The sequence below is a fragment of the Microtus oregoni genome, unplaced genomic scaffold (assembly GCF_018167655.1).
Source record: "Microtus oregoni isolate MIOR12 unplaced genomic scaffold, Mior012 000026F_ref0000081, whole genome shotgun sequence".
NCBI lineage: Eukaryota > Metazoa > Chordata > Mammalia > Rodentia > Cricetidae > Microtus > Microtus oregoni.
This window is the reverse complement of record NW_024543085.1, coordinates 14357522-14380334: the sequence shown is the minus strand read 5'-3', so window position 1 is coordinate 14380334 and position 22813 is coordinate 14357522. Positions and strand designations below refer to the sequence as shown.

Here is a 22813-nt window from a genome sequence, read left to right as displayed (position 1 = left end):
TACTTGGCCCAGTAGTGAATAAAATGCATGATAGAGTCATAATTTCTTTATTAAAATTATTAAAATGAGATAACATGAAGTTAAAACTCTGACTTTTAAATTTTAAAGGACTAAGCATTTGTAACTACACGGAAAGAGCACTGTAAACCTATTTCCTGTGAATCATAGCCTTAGAAGAGCATGGTGGTTGAACAATAGTATAATAATAAAGTTTCTCAAGTTTTTACTGCATGTAAAAATTAAGAATTTGGGTCTGGCAAGATGGCTCAGTATTTAGGAGACGTATATACTGCTGTTGCAGAGGATTTATGGTCAGTTCCCAGAAACCACATTGGCTGGCTCACAACTACCTGAATCTGTAACTATAGGGAATCCAACATCATCTTCTGAACTTTTTTTTTTAATTTAATTTTTTTTGTTTTGTTTTGTTTTTTGAGACAGGGTTTCTCTGTGTAGCTTTGGTACCTGCTCTGGATCTAGCTTTTGTAGACCAGGCTCTACTCAAACTCAAAGAGATCCTCCTGCCTCTGCCTCCCAAGTGCTGGGATTAAAGGCATGCACCACCACCACCACCACCAAGCTCTCTTCTGGATTCTTTAGACACTTACACTGACATGCACATAACTAAAAATAATAACAAAATAAGTACTTTTTTAAAGAATTAGCAGTTTTATTAGTAGAAATACTGAGAAAATACACTGTAAGCAATTTTTCTCTATCCCAACTGCCAACTATTAAGTAACCACACCAAGACTTCTTAATTAACCCATTTCTACTACTCTACCTATTGCCTCGTGGCTTGTGGCTCGTGGTTTTATGTGCCCTCCCACATGTCTTGCTCCCTCTGCATCTCCTGGTAACCCTGTGCTTCTCCTTCCCAGTGTTTGTCCTTTGTGCCCCTAAAATCCTGACTAGTTATTGGCCATTCACCTTTTTATTAAACTTATCCATATGACAAATATTTGCAATGTACACAAAGATCATTCCATAACATCCCTTTTTGTTTAAGTAAAAAGGAAAGGTTTTAACTCTCACATAATAAAACTATAAATGATACAAACAGCTATCAGGTAAAAGCTATATTTACAATGTCCAATCCATTTTTTGACATATTTGGAGAAAATACTGCATTATTTATTCTATCCTGAAGAGTCCAAAGCTCTGTACCTTATTTACCTTTTATTATAACTAAGGAAAATTGTAACTATAATTATCTGGTATTCATCTCTATCAAAGACCCCAGTAGGATATAATATTACCTGAGTAAACAGTAAATGCAGTACAAGTCACTTACAAACCTAACAGTAATGACAGAAACAACTAACTGCTTGGAAAATCACCCAAACTTCCCCTGCAACATTGGGGCATCCATCTTTGGCTTGCAGGCCTAGAATGTCTGACAGACTTTTCTGTGAAGCACTAATTTTTGAAGGACATTCCTACCCATTCATGGCAGTTTGGCAGTCACTTTTCTTTGTGTTCTACTGGTTCAGTTTGGACAGCATATTGTCAGCAGTTAAGGCAAGAGCAGTTTCTTACCCAAGTGACTAGCTTTCGCCACAAAGAAGCAGATTCCATGTGGATGTTCTTTGATGCCAATTATCCATTTTGGAAGTAGATTGATACTGCCAGGAGCAGACATATCTCACCAGGAGCAGATATATCTCAGTCATAAAAAGCCTTATGTCATATCTGCTGTGGGAGCTCCTTCTGCTCCTTCAGCCAATAGCCTTTAAGATATACTTGGGCGTGGTCTCTCTGGCTTGAAAAAGCACTTTCTCTCTTGCTTCGGACTCCACTTCTGGTTACCAGACTCTTTTTCTTGGTCATGCAGAGGGCTGTTGTCTAAGACAGTTATCTGTAAGTTTTTCCCTTTAAATAAATAACCCTTTTATTAATCATCATTCCAAACTGGTGTGGGATTGTTTTGTGACTTACCCCTTTAATATTCTATAGGTCCTTAAAATGTTTGAAGACCATCATCTATCTAAATTTGTATGTGTGATCTTGAAAACATACCTAACATGCCTATAAGTTTGACAGTTATAGATGACTATTAAGCTGTATTTATTATCCTAAATAGCTTTCAAAGACTTAAACGTTACATAACCTATTTAAATGAGCTTCATAGGTACAATACATTAAAGAATAGTAACATATATACAATATAACAAAAATAACCTTAAATTTGTGTCAGTATACAAAAATCCATACCAATGCAAAATATTTGAAATTAGTGATTGTTTAAAAGTAGACTCAATAATCCACCCTCTTAGCTCATCATTTTTATACTATATTCCACTTTTTTCCTTCAGAGAGAGATCCTTGAATCTAACTCCTTTGTTTAGCTCTTTCCCTAACCATGACCAACAACAACTTGTAACCAACCCCCTAAATGATGACAAACATCTGAAACTCATTCAGTGATCAAAGCTATCCTTTGGCACGAGGGCATTATATTCTCTAGACTACTTCATGTTGTCTGGGGACACTGGAATCTTTAGAAGACCCTGGAAAAATTGGGATAATGGTCAAGTTCAAGGAAAATTAGCAGTATTATTTGTTGTCCAGGCTCTGTGTAATAGGAAATGCAAGGCTTATCTGAAATCCAGGTTAGAGCAGTCTGTGAAGCTGGACCATCTCAGCCTTAGAGCTGTTCTGGATGCAGAACTCTGAGGAAACTGCAACAAAGGCACTCTGAGAGTCTGTATCACCTGGGCCACTCATTTTTATTGGTGTCCAGTTCCCTTGCTCCGAAAACACATAAACTTTCAAAGGTAACATACGTATCTACATTAATACAAGTATGAAATGTGCAGTGTGCACAGGTCAGTTAAAGGTGGTTTTCTGCTTTATGTTTGAACAGGTAAGAGCATCTGTCAACTTTATAATACATTTGTACTGTATAATCAAATTGTAAGTTTCTCTCTAACCAAGCTATATGAAAAAGATGGTATGTAATAATAACTCATGAGGACTCTGTAGCCAACAAGATTTATCATGTGTCATCTCAGAGCTGTTTCCATGTCAAAGGATCAGCTTAAACATTACCTGTCCTGTAGTCTTTTTTTTTTTTTTGTCTTCTTCCTCCATGTCTGTAGCCAAGATATTAGGAGGTTTCCTAGCCAAATCTGATCTTTGTTAATCTGGAAGGAATTTACAGCCTTTTGTTTCCAGAGGAAACCTCTCCCCGAACACAACATGTTATGTGACTTCCATTTTGACGTTAAGGCGTTTTAAAAGCAGAAGAGTACATCATAAAATCAATTTTTTACTGAGTCCAGGAAGCAAGTCTTATTTTAGACCATTTCCAAAGGTCCAAATTTAAATGACAGCAGCACACTTGGATTCAAATCAGCTAATAATTTTTCTCAATTTCAAGGCACAACCAGATCTAAAATATATATTTAAAGAGTTATTATCTAAAGAGAATAAAACTACTAAAAAAGTAGTTTGCTAAAAATTATCAGATAGTTTTAATATCCCTTTTTAATCTTTAGTTTTTAGATGAGATTATCTGTATGGCTTTTCAACAATATATCAGGGTTTCTTAACTTTAACACTATTGACATTTTAGGGTTAGTAATTCTTTGTTTAGAGGGGATATCCTATGAATAACAGGATATTTTACCAGCGCGTCCTTGACTAACTAGTGCCATAATCAAAAGTATCTTTGCAGAGTCCCAGTGTGGTATGGAATCCAAAATAGGTCTTGCTTGAGAAATACTCCAAATAGATAAAAATCTTTTTTTTTCTTTCAGTACTTTCACAAGATATAATAGGTAGTACCCAGGCATGGCAGTCCATGCCTGTTAGTATCCAGGAGTCTGAAGCAGGGGAATTGTAAGTTTAAAGTCAAGCCTGTACAACTTACAGAAAGACTGTGTACCAACAGCAAGTAGTGAAAACTTTGCCTTCTTACTGACTAACTTAGAAGCATCCTAAAGGAGACATCAAAGCAATAAGTGTCATGAGTGCTAGTCTAGAGATCATCTTTCAGATACATAGGATAGACCTTAAATGAAATGTCATGTAAAAGGAAAGTAATCTCAGGACACAGGAGAATATAGTGAGATTTGGAGGGAACTGAATACATAAATCATAATTCAAAAAAACTGATGCCTATTTGAATATTGGAAGGTTTAGTTTTATGTATTATATACAAAATATACCAGATATAAATGTAACAGGAATTATTCAAATGTCAGGGAGAAAACAGACATTTACATGAAGATACTTTTAGTCTGTTGACTTAGGAATTCTTTTGCTCATAAAAAGTATCTAGAGTGATAGAAGAGATCCATAAAGCTTATAAATGACTAATTTTATAAGAGCTAGATGATCACCTAATTGCTAGTTGTCTAGGAAGATTTTCTTTTTAACAAAAATGAGGTCTGTAGTCTTATTTCATGAATAAAAGTAGTAACAAAGCCTTATAGGTCAAGCTGTAAGCTAAAATCTGAACTTTCTGTTCTCATGTCTGATGTGGCTTGGGCACATCTACATCCTGCAGAAACAGCCCTAAATACAGAGTCTTTGTAGCTAAATTAGCGGTGTGAAGAAAATGAGGAATTCACTTGTTTGTTAGAAGATTCTTTAGGAGTCTGTAGACATTTACAATGAAAGTGAGTTCTTTGAATCAAATTACTTTGTCAGTTTTTCTAAAAAAAAATGAGAAGAAAGAAAAAAGTTAAGAGTAAATGTTAAATTTTCTATTATTTTGCTTGCTAGAAGTCTTTTGGAATGGTACTAATGGATTCCTGTAATAATTTAATTTTTTAAGATTATAGAAAATTAACATGCAGTAAAGAATTTACATTTTAGTGTATAATTGACTGAAGCGGTACACATTTATGTAACCACACTGTAAGCCAGCATTTCTATCCTTCCATAAAGTTTGCTGGAACCCTTTCCTGTTAAATCCCCTTCTTTAGTGGCTATCATGTAGTCCGCAACTGGTTCTGCAACTCTAACCATTTTATTCTAGGCTGTTATGTAAATAGAATTGTATGGTATTTTTGTTGCTTAGTTTCTTTCAGCAAAGAATGAATATCACATTCTTTGATATTTGATATATACTTATTGTATATATCAGTTATTTAGTGCTTGATGTTCCTATGAGTATTCTATAATAATTCTTTTTATATATCTTGAAATCTTTGTATTCTGGTTGTGGTGATTAAATCATAAATGCCCCATAGTTTTGGGCATTTGAGTACTTGCTTTCCAGTTGGTGGTAAAGGAAGCATGTCACTAGGAGTGGGTATTGAGAAGTGGCAGACTGGTGACATTGCATTTGCTCTCATCAAAACTTGAGACTTCAGCTTTTGCTCTAACTTCCACGATGACTGCTTATTGCCATCCTTCCTTGCCATGTCAGACTTTATCCTCCTAGAACCATAAGCCAACTTCTATGATTTGCTTAAGCCATGTGTTCTATCACAATAATAGAAAAGAAACTAATAACGGGCAAAAATAGCTGACATAATAAAACATAAAATTGGTTGACTTAAAAATGGAAAGAAAAGGCAATACATATTTTAAATTTCTATAAAGTTATTTGCTAATTTTCAGAGGCAGAATCTAAATCATTTTAAGACTAAGCTTAGGGAGCATGAGTAGTAAGAGAATCGTGATGGAGGTGGGTCTTGTATTTATCTGTTGCTTTTATTGGTTAATTAATAAAAAAAACTGTTTGGCCCTGATAGGAAAGAAAATTAGGTAGGCGGAGTAGACAGAACAGAATGCTGGGAGAAAGAAGCCGAGTAAGTCAGTCGCCATGATTCTCCCACTCCAGAAAGACGCAGGTTAAGATCTTTCATGGTAAGCCAGCTCGTGGTGCTACACAGAATATTAGAAATGGGTTAGATCAATATGTAAGAGCTAGCCAATAAGAGGCTGAAACTAATGGGCCAGGCCGTGTTTAAAAGAATACAGTTTCCGTGTAATTATTTCGGGGCATAAACTAGCCGTGCGGGGCAGGAACACAGCCCACGGCTCGGGGAGCCCTCCTGGGTGGTGGGACATCGCCCACTGCCCTTCTTACAACAGAATCGCTGTCAGCATTGCACCTTTCATTACCCCTTCCTGCCTAAGTGGGGACAAGCACATTGTGTGGTTCCATGGGGTAGCACTGACTTATCCACACCTATATTTAACCTATTTAGTTGTTTATTAGGAGATCACATTTTGTACTTGTTGTGACTGTTGTTTGCATGGTTTCACCAAAACCGTTTGTGTGGGTGCTGATCATTACCACCAAGTGTTTGTATATGTTTTCAGATTTTCTCTTCTTTAGCCATTATAGTTCATTGCTGTGTTCTCCTCCCTCTTTCCGTTTTTTCCTTCTCTCCTTCCTTTTTCCCTCCCTCCCTTCTGTCTGGATTAATTTTTAGACTGTTTAGAGAAATTACTATTTTATTATTTGATAAAGTTCAGATTGAATTGTTGGTATGTAGTAAAGGGAACTCTTGTAGGTAGCATGAAATCTCTAGTGTTCATTCTCTGTTGGAAGTCTTTCTACTTTCAGCTGTATTCTAGCCATCAAGGAGAGAAGAAAAAATAGATTGCCTACATAATAAATGTTCAGCATCTGAGAGCATAGACTGTCCCCATAAGAGTTCCTCTTGTTTCATAGAGCTATGAATTCTAACCTGTTTTCAGAGTCAACAGCCCTTGCATTAGTATGCCTGTTGCTCTGAGTTCGGATGATGTTCTTCACTGACCTGTTCAGGTGACAGCGGAGAAAGCTTTGCAACAGTTCTCTTACAAAGAAGCTTAAAATCTAAACAAATACAGCTTAGTCTTTTTGTAGTGAACCTTGTATTTCTTTCATTAAAAAATGAAAATTTGTCACTTAAAGATAAATATTTAATATCCAGAGCTTTCTTGAGACAGGATTTTGCTATGTAGCCCTGGCTGTCTGGAACTGGCTGTGTAGATCAGGCTAGCCTCAGCTTCATCGTGCCTTTTGAGTGTTGGTATTAAAGATGTGTGTCACCATGCCCAGCTATAGCACAGTTCTTAACTGCTTCAGTATTGCTGCTGCTGAAATTTTGTGTAAGTAAATAGCTACATGTTCAAATCTGAGACTGATAAAATGGCTCAGCAGGTAAAAGTACATGCCCTGCAAGCCTAACGACCAAAGTTCCAAGAGCCCACATGATGGTGGAAAGGAAGAATGTCCAATCGCCACGCGCTTGTTGTTGGTACAGGTTTATCCACACTCATAACACCCATCATGCACATTCCTTTAGTTTACCAAATCTCATTTTACCTTCATTCTGTTACTAAAATGGTGAGTTGATTTTATTTACTTTTCTGGCTTCTTCTTAAAATTGAAGTGTTACTTTTTATAACTTATTATTCCCTGAGAATATTTCCAACTCTAAGTTAAAACTTCTTCAATATGGTAAATATGTCATCTAGATTGATCAGTGCCTTTATCTAAAATCTTTTTAAGCTTTTTTATGTTGGTAAGATTTCTCATGCTTCTTCTTAATGACCAGGTGTCAGTTACTAGATTTGAAAACTAACTGTGAGAATAAAATGAGGCATTCAATCATTTGTCAGTGACATTGTCAGTTCTGCAATCATGTAATCTGAAATTTGGAGATTGAGGTTCCCTTGGACCAGTTTAGAGGTATGAATAGGACAATTTTTTTTTAACTTGGAAGATACCATCCCTTGAATCTCAGCTTAATTTGTGTCAAGTATGACAGATAAAGCCCTTTACCATGTTTATCCCAGGACTGTTGCCTTAATTCTGATATTCACTGCCATTTTCTCATTGAGTTCTGTGAAGTAGCAAGGGTCCTAGAGGCAAAAGCAATCTTAAATGCTAGCTCTCTTACTCGCATTTTGCTCTCTGAATTTTATCTGAGTTATTCCTTGATATCTTTGTTTTTAAGAAAATTTTAAAAAATCTTAAATACATCTGTTTTGGGTGCCTTCAGAGTTTTTGTCCAAATTATCTAACTTAACCATGTCTACAAGGAGAAATTAGCATCTTCTAATTATAATTTGTTTTTATATTTATGACTGACGTAGTGTCTAAACTGTTCATTTTCTGTGTGGATTTCTTTTATAGTTTTTTTTCAAAGTAACATTAACATTTCATAAGTTTTCCATATTGATACAAAAAAAATCTACATGATTCTTTTATCACTTTCTCGATTATTTTCCTTTTCTTTCTTTGGGATTAATGTCAGCTAACAACTTGAAAGTAATTTTTAAAGTTAATGCTCTAAGACAGAAAGCACAATTCTGTTTTTCTTAAAATATTGCTGATTTAAATGCTTAGCAGGCAGAGGTTTTCTCCCACTCTGCAGGTTCTTTTCACTGTGTTGATGGTTCCCTTTGCTGTGCAGACACGTTATTATTTCCTGTGTCCCATTAGTTAATGCTCTCTGTAATTCCCTGTGCTAGAAGACTTTTGTGCAGAAAGTCCTTGCCTATTCCTGTGTCTTTAAGTATATTTCCTATGCTTTCCCCTAAAAGTTTTAGTGTTTTAACTTTGTAGCATGTGTATCCTCCTCTACCTTTCTGAGTCCTGTGGGTATAACTTCTGTGGCTGGACACAGCCAGGGCTGCTGCCCCACCATCTTATCAGACATGCTGACTTTAAAGGAAACATTTGTCTCAACATTTGCTGCCTCCCAAGCACTGTGTTAATTGCTTTTAAATATGTTGTTTAAAATATCCTTACAAGCCAGGCGGTGGTGGCGCACGCCTTTAATCCCAGCACTCGGGAGGCAGAGGCAGGCGGATCTCTGTGAGTTCGAGACCAGCCTGGTCTACAAGAGCTAGTTCCAGGACAGGCTCCAAAACCACAGAGAAACCCTGTCTCGAAAAACAAAACAACAAAAAAAAAAATATCCTTACAAATCAGCTGTAAATGAGCTAACATTTTTATTGTTAAAGTAGTAATAAGCCTGATAAAATCCTGTGTAGTTTAACAAGATTTTTGTTTGTATTAAGAATTTGTGAAATTTCCCCCTAGTTTGCTGAAATATTTTCTTTTTTTTTAAAAAAAAAAAAAGGTTTACTTATATATAGAAGGTACTTTTTCTGGCAAAGAATTTTATTAAATTCAGATTTCTCAGCCATGATCAAAGTTTTACAAACTTATGTGGCATTTTAACTTCAGTAGGTATTTTATTACCATTGATAAATAAGAACACATTACCCAGTGCTCAAGAATTTGACATAATCATTGCGTGGTTGTTAACTTGTTGAATATTATTGCCTATTCTAAAAAAGAAGAAGAAGAAGAAGAAGAGGAAACCCTGGGAAGACTTTACCTTTCCCAGAGTGTAAATTTAGTCATAAATGTCACTGGAGCAGCTTGGCAGAGTGCGTATAGTACTGACTTGTAACGAGAGTGAGCTTCTAGTTTCAGTAACTGTGTGGCATAGCTTGTTGCTGACAGACAGCTCAGGCCAACGCCATAACACTATTCTCCCAGAAGTAGTTTTTAAATTGCTAACTTAGAAATTATCATTAACTTCCTGACGTAGTTCCTCTTCTTTTTAAATCTGCAAATTAGTTGACACGTTTTTGTTGTGAATATTTAAATAAGAAATAGATCCATGGAGTAAGCACACGTGATCCACTGAGGAAATTCCTTCTGTTCTCTCATAGATAGTAACTAAGTAGTTTAATGAAGATCCAATCCTTCTTAAAACAGAACTGTATTTACATACAAATGTATACATGCATGTAGGTTTCTTTCTCACTCAAAAATGAGAGAGTGGTCTTTCTGTCAATACTTAATAACTTTATCTTACTTGAGAACTCTAACGTATTCATATTGCTAGTACACTGTCCTATTAAACATTATCATGATGATATCATTAAGTTGCGTGCAATTTAACATTCTTGTATTGTATGGTTAAAAGTAATGTGTCATGAGCCAGATTTCTAAGATTTGAGCTTCCACTTTATTATTTTATAACTCTGTAATTTTATCTTTTCAGCTTTGTTTTTAATAATAAAAGCGTCACATCATAGAGGTGTTTTTCTGTTTTGAACGGTACCTAGATAGAGAGAAAGACCCCCTTACAAGGATGTACACATTAATTCTATAAAAGACTTCCAAAGAAGACTGCTTTTAAAGTTCATACATTTAAAATGCATAATAATCCTTAAAAAAAAAAAACCTATTTGACAGATTGATATTGTAAGCTCTCTGAAAGAACATTCACTTTACATCCTTGGCAATGTACAAATAAGTTGTGTGTCTGTGTGTGTTGTTAGGAATCAATTTTTATTTGTTTCTATTTAAAATAAGAAATATAGCTTTTCTCTTCAATATAAATTATTAAATAATTGCTAATATTTCTTTTCATTTGGATATTTAATCCATTATCATTTCATATATATATACTATCTACATATCTATTATTAAGGAAATGAACTTTTTTCTAATTTTGATTGAGAATCCAGTTTTTTTTAACATTATTCCATTCCCTACCTTATCAGTTATTTGTTTCTTTCATTGTTCTTTGAGTGGCTACCCTAGAAATTACAATATTTATTCTTTCCTTATTGAAGTCTACTATATATTAATGCTTTTATCAATCCATGGATACCATTGGATTCTTAGAAGGTTTTTATTCCATTGTCTTTTGTATGTATTGTCATGTATTTATATTTACTTGATGCTCATATTTGCTATTATTATTTTAGTATTACTAGCAATTATGATGTTTTCTTTTAATTTTACCCATATAATTATCTTCTCTGGTGTTCTTCATTCTATCCTGTATTTTGTTTCAATCAAAAATCATTTTCCATCTAAAACCTTCTATTAATACATCTATGTCTTAAGGTTTCTATTGCTGTGAAGAGACGCCATGACCACAACAGCTCTTATAAAGGAAAGCACTTAATTGGGTGGCTTACAATTCCTGAGGTTTAGTCCATTATCATCATAGCAGCATGCAGGCAGTTATGGTGCTAGAAAAGGAGCTTAGAGTGGAGAAGCTACATCTTGGTCACACAGGCAACAGGAAGTAAACTGAGACACTGGGCGTGGCTTGAGCATATATAAAACCTCAGAACCCACCTCCATAGTGACATACTTCCTCCACATTTACTTCAACAAAGCCACAGCTTCTAATGGTACCACTCCCTTTGGGCACCATTGCATTTTCTTTCAAACAACCACAATCTGTTAGAAGTAGAATCTTTTATTTGAAAACATTTTGTTTACAGTTTTAAGTTTTTTAGTGGAGACTAAAATTCTAGGTTAGCAAGTACTTTATTTTGATTTTTTTCGAGATTAGAATATAATTACATTATTTCCTTCTTGCCTAAGGAAGAGCACACCAATAACAAATGTTCAGCCCTGAAAATATATATGCAATATAATACATACATACAAGTAACATACAACCCTAATTGGATTTATATATTTAGAAATATGTGTGTCTGTACATATGCATATATGTAAGTAACAATAACTAATGAAAAACAGGACCATGAATTTGAAAATTAATTTCTTTTAATACTTATCAAAACTTTATGCTGTTGTACCATCTGCTGTTTCTTCTGAAAAGGCTATATATTCTTATTTTTGATTCTTCTGGGATACTTTATTTTTACTCTGTTGTTTTAATTTTCTGGGAGTTTTTTAACTGGAATTAAAGATGTGTACCACCATACTCATCTTTACTGCCTTTTTAAAATAATGCAACAACAAAATTATTTTATTGTATTTTCTTCTTATGTATCAGTTTCTGCACATAATACAGTATCTATATACAGCATTTATGTGTGTACACAAATACACTAACCCATTGTCTAGAAGATACAGAATCCATTCTGCAGCTGAGCTCATTATTTCTAATGATTATTCATCGGTTTCTTTGCATGTCTAGGTCTATAATTATAGAAATTGAAAATACTTTTTTTGCTTTCTAAAATTTGTGTTTAAATTTTCTTTTTCTGTACTCATAGGCAACATTTCAGATATAAAAATTCTTGACTTGAGAAAATTAGAGTACATATTCTTTTCAGAAATATACAGACTCTGTTTTTATTGCATACTCAGTTGTGTTTAGACCCGAAGCCCAATATTATTAATGTTGCCTTTGTATCTTCTTTGCAAGGCCAAATATTAAAAACATACGTTTGAGATGCTGGAAGCAGTGATTTCTAGACTAATTTCCTGAGCACTCTTTTTAAAATGTATTTATTGTTGTACATGTATATGGTGTCTCTGCATGGGCAGGTACATGCTACAGTATCTGCGTGGAGGTCAGAGGACAACTTTGTGACAGAAGTTCTTTCCTTCCACTTTACTTGTATTCTGGAAATACACCTTGCATCACACAGCAGCAAGTTCTTTTATGCACTGCGCTATTCAGCAGCCATACACATTCCTAATATATTTTATAAACCCAAGTCTCCTTATTCCATTTCTAGGTTAACTATTACTTTCCTAGAACTATTTCTTGCTTCCGAGTCTCTGTGATTTCAACTGATTAGTCGGTTGTTCACCTTATTGTTGATCTTTTAAGGTTTTCTCCCCAGACCTAGATCCTTGGTTCAGGAATCTGTAGAGGAGAGGGTTCTTACCACAAGAAGCTGTTTTCCTTGCTATGCATCCTTCCTATATTTCTCCAAGAAAGAAAAATGGATCCTCCTCAAGAGAGGCGGTTTTGAACAACACAGGTGGTCTGTCACTTATGAATTGTAAGATGGAATCTCCAAGTTTTTTGATTTGCATTTCCCTGATCACCAAGGAGGTTGAACATGACCTTCAGTGTCTTTTGGCCATTTGAACTTCTTCTGTTGAGAATTCTCTGTTCAGATCAGTACCCCATTTTTAATTGGGTTATTCAGAATTTTAATGTCTAGTTTCTTGAGTTCTCTATATATTTTGGAGATCAGACCTTTGTCTGATGCGGGGTTGGTGAAGAACTTCTCCCAGTCAGTAGGATGCCTTTTTGTCTTAATGACAGTGTTCTTTGCTTTACAGAAGCTTCTCAGTTTCAGAAGGTCCCATTTATTCAATATTGCTCTTATTGTTTGTGCTACTGGGGTTATATGTAGGAAGTGGTATTCTGTGCCCATGTGTTGCAATCTACTTCCCACTTTCTCTTCTATCAGGTTCAGTGTGATCGAATTTATGTTGAGGTCTTTAATTCATTTAGACTTGAGTTTTGTGCATAGTGATAGATATGGATCTAATTTCATTCTTCTACAGGTTGACATCCAGTTAGACTTCTCTTAAGTCTGTTGTTTGATATCTTTTAGTAGTTTGAGAAATTCACAAGTTAATTATACTGGCTTTGCCTCGTTTTCTTCTCTGAAACTGAGATTTAGACCATCACATTTAGACCAATTTTGCTAACACTCTTTCCTTTTGATACATTCATTTTCCCTTCCGTATTTTATAGTGAATATTCTCTCTTGCTATATTTTCCTAATCACTAAACTTGTGTTAAGTTAGTACATCTGTTATTAAGTCCATTTATTAACTACTTTTATTTTTCAGTTTTAAAATTTCTGAGTACTTTTTTAATACTGTATGTTCAGATCTCTAATTTTTTTCTTTTAGTTTTCTCCTTTTATTGAAAAAATTTCTCATACAACATATTTAATCACATTTTCTCTTCCCCCAATTCCTCTCTAAGTCCTAACCACTTCCCTGTTTTTATATCTAGTAATGTTTGTCTTATGAAATCGGATGCACTAGATTTCTGTGTGTATGTGTTAGAATTATAAAACCATCTTGAATTATTGCTCTCTTTATCAGTATGGTGTAACTTTCTTCATCTTTTCTCAGTAATTTTGGCTTGAAGTCTATTTTTTCCAATATTATAACAATAATGTCTGTTTTCTTTGTAGTTCCTTTGCTTTGAGTGAAATTTTTTAACCTTGGCTTAGAGTTGCTTCTCTTTGATGATGAAGTATGTCTTTGACTGGGTTAATGAGATGGTTAATATTTAAAGTTGTTATTCAAAAGGACTCTATTAATGTCTGTCATTTGGTTAATTTTATAGCTTTTAGTATATTCTCAATCATCATTTGCCAAATTTCTGTTCTAATGTCAAATAAGGCTTATTATTTCCTATAATCTCAGGGATTTTTTTTTCAGTACAAAGGATTCCTTAGGGTATTTTTGTAGTGCTGACCTAACAATCATGACTTCTGTTAGTTTGTAAGTTATTCTTCCTTCATCTATAACATGATAATCTGGGTTAGTCCTTCAGCTTCAGTGCTTACTGTTATCATCCATCCTGTCCTGGCACTTGGGGTTCTTGTCTTTGTCTCTTCTCTAATTCTGGCATATTTACTTCTGTCTGTGATTTGGTTCTTTTGCATCTTTTTGTCCTCTAGGCTTTGCATTTTAACTAGAATATAGCATAGAGTGGCTCTTTTCCTGTCTTGTCTGTTAGATACTGTATCCTGGATGATCAGCTCATTTTCTTGATCTGCTAACTTTTTTATGTGATCTTTATTGAATATATTATTTATGCCTCTACTCTGATGTTTTTCTCCTTGTTCATTCCTGTGATTCATAAATTTTGTCTTTTAATAGTGTTTTCTGGGTTTTATATATCATTTTTATTCATTCTTATTTTTATCTTGATAGATGTCTTGATGTTTGAATCTATATATCTTGTTCTCCATTCCCAATACTCTGTCTTCCAAGTGACTCATGGTATAAGAGAAGCTTTCTACTGAGGTTTTTTTGGTTGTTTTATTGATGCTTTTTTTTTGGCTGTCTTAGTTACTTTTCTTTTGCCGTAAAGATGCACCAAGACAAAGAAAACTTATAGAAGAAAGAGTTCATTGGGCCTAACAGTTTTCATAGGGTGAATCCATGACCATCCTAGGGGAAAACATAGATAGCATCAGGCAGGTAGGCATGGCACTGTAGCAGGAGCTGAGAGTTTACATCTGATCCACAAGCATGAAACACAGAGCTAACTGGGAATTGCATAGACTTTTGAAACTCCCATTCCCATCCACCCATGACACCATCCTTCACAAACAGTTCCACCAACTGGCAACCAAACATTCAGATATATATCAAGCCTATGAGGGGCATTCTCATTGAAACCACCACATTGACTTAATGAGCTTTGCATTTATAAAATTTCAGCTGTATTTTCCCAAAATTTCATCTTCTCTTTTTTCCTCTTTCGTATACTGTATTAGCTTCCTTATTTCACTCAGCACATGCAAGACATACTTTGTATCCACTTTGATTTTGTTAAATATTCTTATAATTATTCTTTTGACCTCTTTATCTGGGATTTCATTTGACTTGCTCTCACTGGTGTTCACTACTGTGGAGTTAGTATTTTTAGAGGCATCATACTTTCTTGATTTTTCTTTCATGTTTCTTATATTTATATCTTGGGGTTTGATACACATTTACGGTTTTTAAATTGATTGAATCTTTGAATCAGTTTTATTCTTTCAGCTGAAGTATATATAATGTTCTAGTGAGACTAGGTATAGCACAGGAACATAATACAGAAGATAAATCTCCAGCCCATGTGCTCAGGTGTGATCACCTTCTCTACTCTTTTTTTTTTATTATTGAGAAAAAAAATTTCTGCCTCCTCCCAGCCTCCCACTCCTTCCCCCCCTCCCCCCACTCCTCTCCCCGTCCCCCCACTCCTCTCCCCGTCCCCCCACTCCTCTCCCCGTCCCCCCCACTCCTCTCCTCCTCCCCCCACTCTTCTCCCCCTCCCTCTCAAGTCTGAAGAGCAGTCAGGGTTCCCTGCCCTGTGGAAAGTCCAAAGTCCTCCCCCCTCCATCCTGGTCTAGGAAGGTGAACATCCAAACTGGCTAGGCTCCCACAAAGCCAGAACATGTAGTAGGATCAAAACCCCGTGCCATTGTCCTTGGCTTCTCAGCAGCCCTCATTGTCCGCCATATTCAGAGAGTCCGGTTTTATCCCCTGCTTTTTCAGTCACAGTCCAGCTGGCCTTGGTGAGCTCCCAATAGGTCAGCCCCACTGTCTCCGTGGGTGGGTGCACCCCTCTTGGTCCTGACTTCCTTGCTCATGTTCTCCCTCCTTCTGCTCCTCATTGGGACCTTGGCAGCTCAGTCCAGTGCTCCAGTGTGGGTCTCTGTCTCTATCTCCATCCATCACCAGATGAAGGTTCTATGATGCAAGATATTCGTCAGTATTGCTATAGGCTAGGATCATTTCAGGTTCCCTATCTTCAGTTGCCCCAGGAACTAACTGGGGACCTCGCCTTGGGCACCTGGAAGACCCTCTAGGTCCAAGTCTCTTCCCAACCCTAAGATGGCTCCCTTAATTAAGATATGTGCTTCCCTGCTCCCCTATCCAACCTTCCTTTATCCCAATCATCCCATTGCCCCAAGTTCTCCCCATCCTACCCTTCTCACTTTTCTCTCCCCATCTCCCCTTACCCCCCTCCCACCCCACCCTTAAGATCCCGATTTTTTGCCTGGCAATCTTGTCTACTTCCCCTACCCAGGAGGATAGCTATATGTTTTTCTTTGGGTTCACCTTCTTATTTAGCTTCTTTAGGGTATCAAATTATAGACTCACTGACCTTTATTTATGGCTAGAAACCAATGCCTTCTCTACTCTTTAACTAATGTATTAAGTGCAGAGACAACCACAGTTCTAAATGAGCACTCTGTGTGAATACTAAACACAGTATTTCATTTCACTGCCTGTTGGAGGGAAAAAGGAACAGGATAGTACTGTGTACTGAGATATTATTTACTAAGGGTAGGAGTAGAAGGAAGCAGGTTAAATGAAGATAGGATTAGTGTTACAGCAACTGAGAAAAAAGTTAAGAGGGTAAAAGGTAGATGGAAAGGGGAAGTTGGTGACAACAGAATTTAAAGTGTTTGGTAGTCCCCACAGAGTTTAAAGATTATTAAACCTTTGGACAATTACAATTTAGAAAATAAAGTTGGAATGAGAATGAAATGACATGGGTAGTGAGAGAATAGCAGAGAGTAAACAATAGGCAGATGATCGTAAAATCTTACTGAGTAACACAAAATCTAGAACAAAACCATTAAGCAATATTTATGCACAAGTGAAGTTTACGCAATTAAAGGCTAACATAAAAGACAAAGTAAAATTAAAAGTACAACGGATTTTAAAATACGATCGCACCAACATTGCTTCCCCTAAGATGGTTTTGAATTACTTCCCTGTGATGTTTCATGTAGAAAACTTTACTGAGAAGAGGGAGGTGCAGTTTGCAATTCTGGCTCAAAAGTATAAAAGAAGATTTGTGTGTGTGCAGTGCCCAGGGGAGTTTAAGCAGATTATCTTTGAATTTCTGGCACAGCTGAGTTCAGCAGTGTAGTTCCTAGTTCTTATGCTGCCCCTTATAGAAGCCTTTCCAGGGTGTCCTGCAGGCCACACTTCAGCTGCCATAGCCAAAGCCGCCACTGATTAGTGCCCAACATGTATAGCCCTCAGTCCATGCCCCACAGCTCCGGATTCTAATTATGTAGCACCAGGTGTGTAGGGAAGGGTGGTGTGGAAGTCCTTGGTGATGATTCCTGCAGACCTCATCAGAGTAAGATAGAGAAGTATCACTTTTGAACTCCAGGCTTTGTAGCCAGCTCTTTGCCTTTCTGCCCATGTGTATATTCAGACCTTGGGTAGCACATCTACAACTTTCCTTTTTCTGGCTGTTCAAGTGAAGGCAGGGAGCAGCTGAATCCCTTTTCTGGCAGTTCCCAGTAACCAAGACTGGAGAATCTGCTTCAGATTCTTCAGCCTTGAGCCACACAGATTGCATTGGCCGTGCATTTCATTGCTAATGGTGACCAACCCTTAGTCTCTCCAGCTAACTGTTCCTGCAGTGGGGACATGGTACAAGGAGAATAGACAGACTTTCCTGGTATTTCCCACTGACTTCATAAAGCCTCATCACTACTGAGTGCTGGTTCACAGCTCCTCCTTCCTGCTTCCCTGAGGAGCTATAACCTACCACAAGAAATTTGTTCTCAGCTGTTGTGTCAAGCAGGAATGGAAACTATCATTTATTTTTCACCATGTCTCACTGATGGGGCTTCTAAACCACCATCTTACTAGGGAAATCTCAAGCTCACATTGTTCTCCTTGAAATTCTCAGTGCTTTAGTAACACCAAACTCCAAGTTCTGTGAGTGGTACCGTGAGAAGACCAATTGGTACTACTCTCTGCCAATGCTACCCAGGCATTAGGTGTAGTAATATGATGTTAAACTCTTTGGACTCTTTTAGGGGGCCCGCCACCCAGCTCCCAAATGAATCATAAGGAATCTTATTCTTAATTATAACCATCTAGCCTTAGTTTGGCTTGTTTCTTGCCCTCTTTCTTTTATTTATATTATCCTGTCTACTCTGGGTTTTTCCCATTCTCTTACTTCTTTAGATCTTTTTTTTTCTTTTTTTTTAAAAAAATTTTTTTCATTTTTTTTTATTATTGAGAAAAGGAAGAAAAAAAAACAAGTTTCCACCTCCTCCCAGCCTCCCATTTCCCTCCCCCTCCTCCCACCCTTCTCCCACTCCTCTCCCCCTCCCTCTCCAGTCCAAAGAGCAGTCAGGGTTCCCTGCCCTGTGGAAAGTCCTAGGTCCTCCCACCTCTGTCCATATCTAGGAAGGTGAACATTCAAACTGGCTAGGCTCCCACAAAGCCAGAACATGTAGTAGGATCAAAACCCCATGCCATTGTCCTTGGCTTCTCATCAGCCCTCATTGTTCGCCATGTTCAGAGAGTCCAGTTTTAACCCATGCTTTTTCAGTCACAGTCCAGCTGGCCTTGGTGAGCTCCCAGTAGATCAGCTCCACTGTCTCAGTGGGTGGGTGCACCCCTCGTGGTCCCAACTTCTTTGCTCATGTTCTCCCTCCTTCTGCTCCTCATTGGGACCTTGGGAGCTCAGTCCAGTGCTCCAGTGTGGGTCTCTGTCTCTATCTCCATCCATCACCAGATGAAGGTTCTATGATGATATGCAAGATATTCGTCAGTATTGCTATAGGCTAGGGTCATTTCCGGTTCCCTATCCTCAGCTGCCCAAGGAACTAACTGGGGACCTCGGCTTGGGCTCCTGGGAGCCACTCTAGGTTCAAGTCTCTTGCCAACCCTAAGGTGGCTCCCTTAACTAAGAATTGTGCTTCCGTGCTCCCCTATCCTACCTTCCTTTATCCCAATCTTCCTTTTTCCCCAAGTTCCCCCCATCCTCCCCTTCTCACTTTTCTCTCCCCATCTCCCCTTACCCCATCCCACCCCACCCCCAAGATCCCAATTTTCTCCCCGGCAATTTTGTCTGCTTCCCATAGCCAAGAGGACAACTATATGTTTTTCCTTTGGTTTAACTTCTTACTTAGCTTCTTTAGGATCACCAATTGTAGACTCCGTGACCCTTATTTATGGCTAGAAACCAATTATGAGTGAGTACATCCCATATTCATCTTTTTGGGTCTGGGTTACCTCACTCAGAATAGTGTTTTCTATTTCCATCCATTTGCATGCAAAATTCGAGAAGTCATTGTTTTTTACCGCAGTGTAGTACTCTAATATGTTTATATTCCACACTTTCTTCATCCATTCTTCCATTGAGGGGCATCTAGGTTGTTTCCAGGTTCTGGCTATTACAAATAATACTGCTATGAACATGGTTGAACAAATGCTCTTGTCATATGATAGGGCATCTCTTGGGTATATTCCCAGGAGTGGTATTGCTGGGTCCAGGGGTAAGTTGATCCCGAATTTCCTGAGAAACCGAAACACTGATTTCCAAAGTGGTGGCACAAGATTGCATTCCCACCAGCAATGGATGAGGGTACCCCTTCCTCCACAGCCTCTCCAGCAAAGATCATTTCATTAGATGCTGAAAAAGCATTTGACAAAATTCAACATCCCTTCTTTAGATCTTTTTTTTTCTTTTTTTTTTCTTTTTTTTTTATTATTGAGAAAAGGAAGAAAAAAAAAACAAGTTTCCACCTCCTCCCAGCCTCCCATATCCCTCCCCCTCCTCCCACCCTTCTCCCCCTCCTCCCATCCTTCTCCCCCTCCTCCCACTCCTTTCCCCCTCCCTCTCCAGTCCAAAGAGCAGTCAAGGTTCCCTGCCCTGTGGTAAGTAGGAGGAGGACCTTCTTTAGATCTTGCTCTTACTCTGTGGATTGCTGTTTAGCTGGGTGGCTGACCCCTGATGTCCTCCTACAACAACTCCGAACCCCTTCTCCCAGTTTTCTTTTACTATATTTTCTTTCTCCCTGTCAGCCCCGCCTATCCTTTCTCCTGCCTTGCTTTTTGCCATTCTGAGCTTTATTAAAACATCAGGTGTTTAGACAGGCAAAGAATCATAGCTTTACAGAGTTAAACAAATGCAACATAAACAAAAGTAGCACACCTTCAAATAATATTCCCAATAATTAGGAGCTGCCTCAAAGAAGAACTTGGGAAGAGAATATAGGACTCAGTTGAACACCAGAGGCTTTGTTTTCATGCTCTGGAAGTCTTAGTTTTGCTTCTCTATCGTCACAAGCATTGGATGAACTTTGTCACCATACAAATTTCTGAGGTGGATTACTTACAAAGATAAGAGGGAAGTGTGTGTGCATGTGCGTGGGCTAACATATGCATGTGTGTTTCAGAAATCCTAGTTTATGATAGCTCCCCTTTCTGAATTCAGGTCTCCATTAGTTAAATTTTTATTTTCACTCTGTTTCATAGAATACTAATCACATCTATCTGAAATATAGTTATGAATCTCACACATAGCACCTTTGAAGCCTCAAAGATGTGGCAAGTCTCAGTTCTGTGAGTGGCTATGTAGTTAATGACAAAGAGATATAGGGATCTCATGTGCCAGCTGAAATCTCATCTCAAACTGGAAGCCAGTATCTGCAAACAACCAGACTCAAGGTTTGTAACAGTTTCCATGAAGCTTAACAAGATTCCCACAAGATACCCTGGTCATCTTCAAGTACTTTCCCCAGATAACCTGAGAACCTCTCTCTCTATGTCCCACTTCTCAAAGGTTCCACACCTCTTCCTGGAGGTGGGGACCAGCTTACAACACTTAAACATTTAGTGAACACCCAAACTATATCCAAACTAGAGCAACCTTCCAACATATTGTAGCCCCCTCAGTATTGATCTAAAACTACTCTAATCCTGGAAGTGATGTCCAGTTTTTAGCACTTTATCATTGCCCAAACCATGCTAGTTTCATTATTCTTCCAGCTACACTTGTAAGAAGATTTAAGAAAGAAAAAATAATACTTAAATATGCATCAAATATGTATATGAAGATATAGGCAAGCTTTTCTTTGGGTCACCAGTTCATAAAGTGACTCAGACACTTACTATTAACTGTGAAAGTTCGGCCTATAGCTTAGGCTTGTCCCAGTAGCTCTTATGACTTAAATTAACCGATTTCTGTTCATCTAGGTGCTGACACATGACTCGTGGCTTTTACCTTTTGCATGTTTTGTTCCCTCTTTGTCCAGCTGGAGACAATACTTGTCTTCTTCCCAGAGTTCTCTCTGTCCAGAAGTTCCTCCTGTTCCTTCTACTTAGCTATTGGTCATTTAGCGTTTCATTAAACCAGTCACAGTGACACGTTTTTACACAGTGTAAAGGATTATTCCACAGTATAAAGGTAAACCAGTCTTTTAATTTGTAGTACAAAGAAGTGGTTAATTACATCGTGACTGAAAATTCCTATGAAGTTGTGTTTTATTGCCCTCTAGTGGAAGTTTTATTGCAATGAAATAACCACAAAGTCAAACTGAATAAAAATTTAAAATGGTTGAGAAAAATTATTTGTTACAAATGCACATGGGCTAGTTCTGCATTTAAACTAGCTGACCTTACTGCTTATACTCTAAACCAGAAGTTGTGCACTCAGAATGTATTAGACACAGACATGCTCTTTTATTTATGCCTTGTCTGTGGCAGTTTTCATACTATAATAATATAATAAAAGGTTTCTGTCCTGCCTAGTCCTACAGGTGTTTAGTCCCAAATAAACACACAGAGGTCTACATTAATTATAAACTGATTGACCTATTAGCTCAGGGTTCTTATAACTCTTATAACCTATTTTAGCCCATAATTCTTGTCTGTGTTAGCCACGTAGCTTGGTACCTTTTTTGGCGAGGCAGTCACATCTTGCTTGCTCTGTGTCTGGCTTCCTTTGTGTCTGGGTGACAACTGCAGACTGACTCTTTCTCTTCCCAGAATTCTCCTGTTCTCATTGCCCTACCTCTGCTTCCTGCCTGGTCACCCCACTACTACTTCCTGCCTGACTACTGGCCAATCAGCATTTCATTAGACAAGTACAAGAAACAAATCTTTACAGGGTGAAATCATTGTCCCCCAACAGAATGTCACAACTGTGGCACATCCAGGTGTGCTCACAAAGATTAAGAGATTTACTCTGTTGTCTTCTATAGGAAAAGTTTGGTGAACTCTGACGTAAGCCATTGAACTTTGTTGCTTCTGGTAAAGCTATTAACCTATTTGTTTTCAGTTTTAAAAGGAATAACAAACAGTAAGATTCTATTATGTTAAAATTGGTAAGTCCAAAGCAATCAGCTCATAAATTGTTAGACAGAAGTAAAGGGGTGTCGTTTTCTAATGCTAATGTGCAAAATTCAGATGATTTCCAATCTATGAATTGTGACTCCGGAGAATGTAATGGTGTCATAGATCCATCCCACTCTTGAGAGCAAACATAAATGTCTAAGATATGTGTAAAAGAAAATTAAGGACTTAAACGAAGACAATTTTAAATTATATTTCATGAAATTTTAGAAGATTGAGTATACTTACTTGTTTTCTAAAGTGAGAGCATTT

At 37.3% G+C, this 22813-nt stretch overlaps 1 protein-coding gene across 1 annotated transcript in view; it reads left to right on the top strand.

Annotated features, from left to right (window-relative positions):
* Asz1 (ankyrin repeat, SAM and basic leucine zipper domain containing 1) overlaps window positions 1-22813 on the top strand; it is a 49678-nt gene that overhangs the window by 6884 nt on the left and 19981 nt on the right. The gene's annotated exons all lie outside the window — the stretch shown is intronic.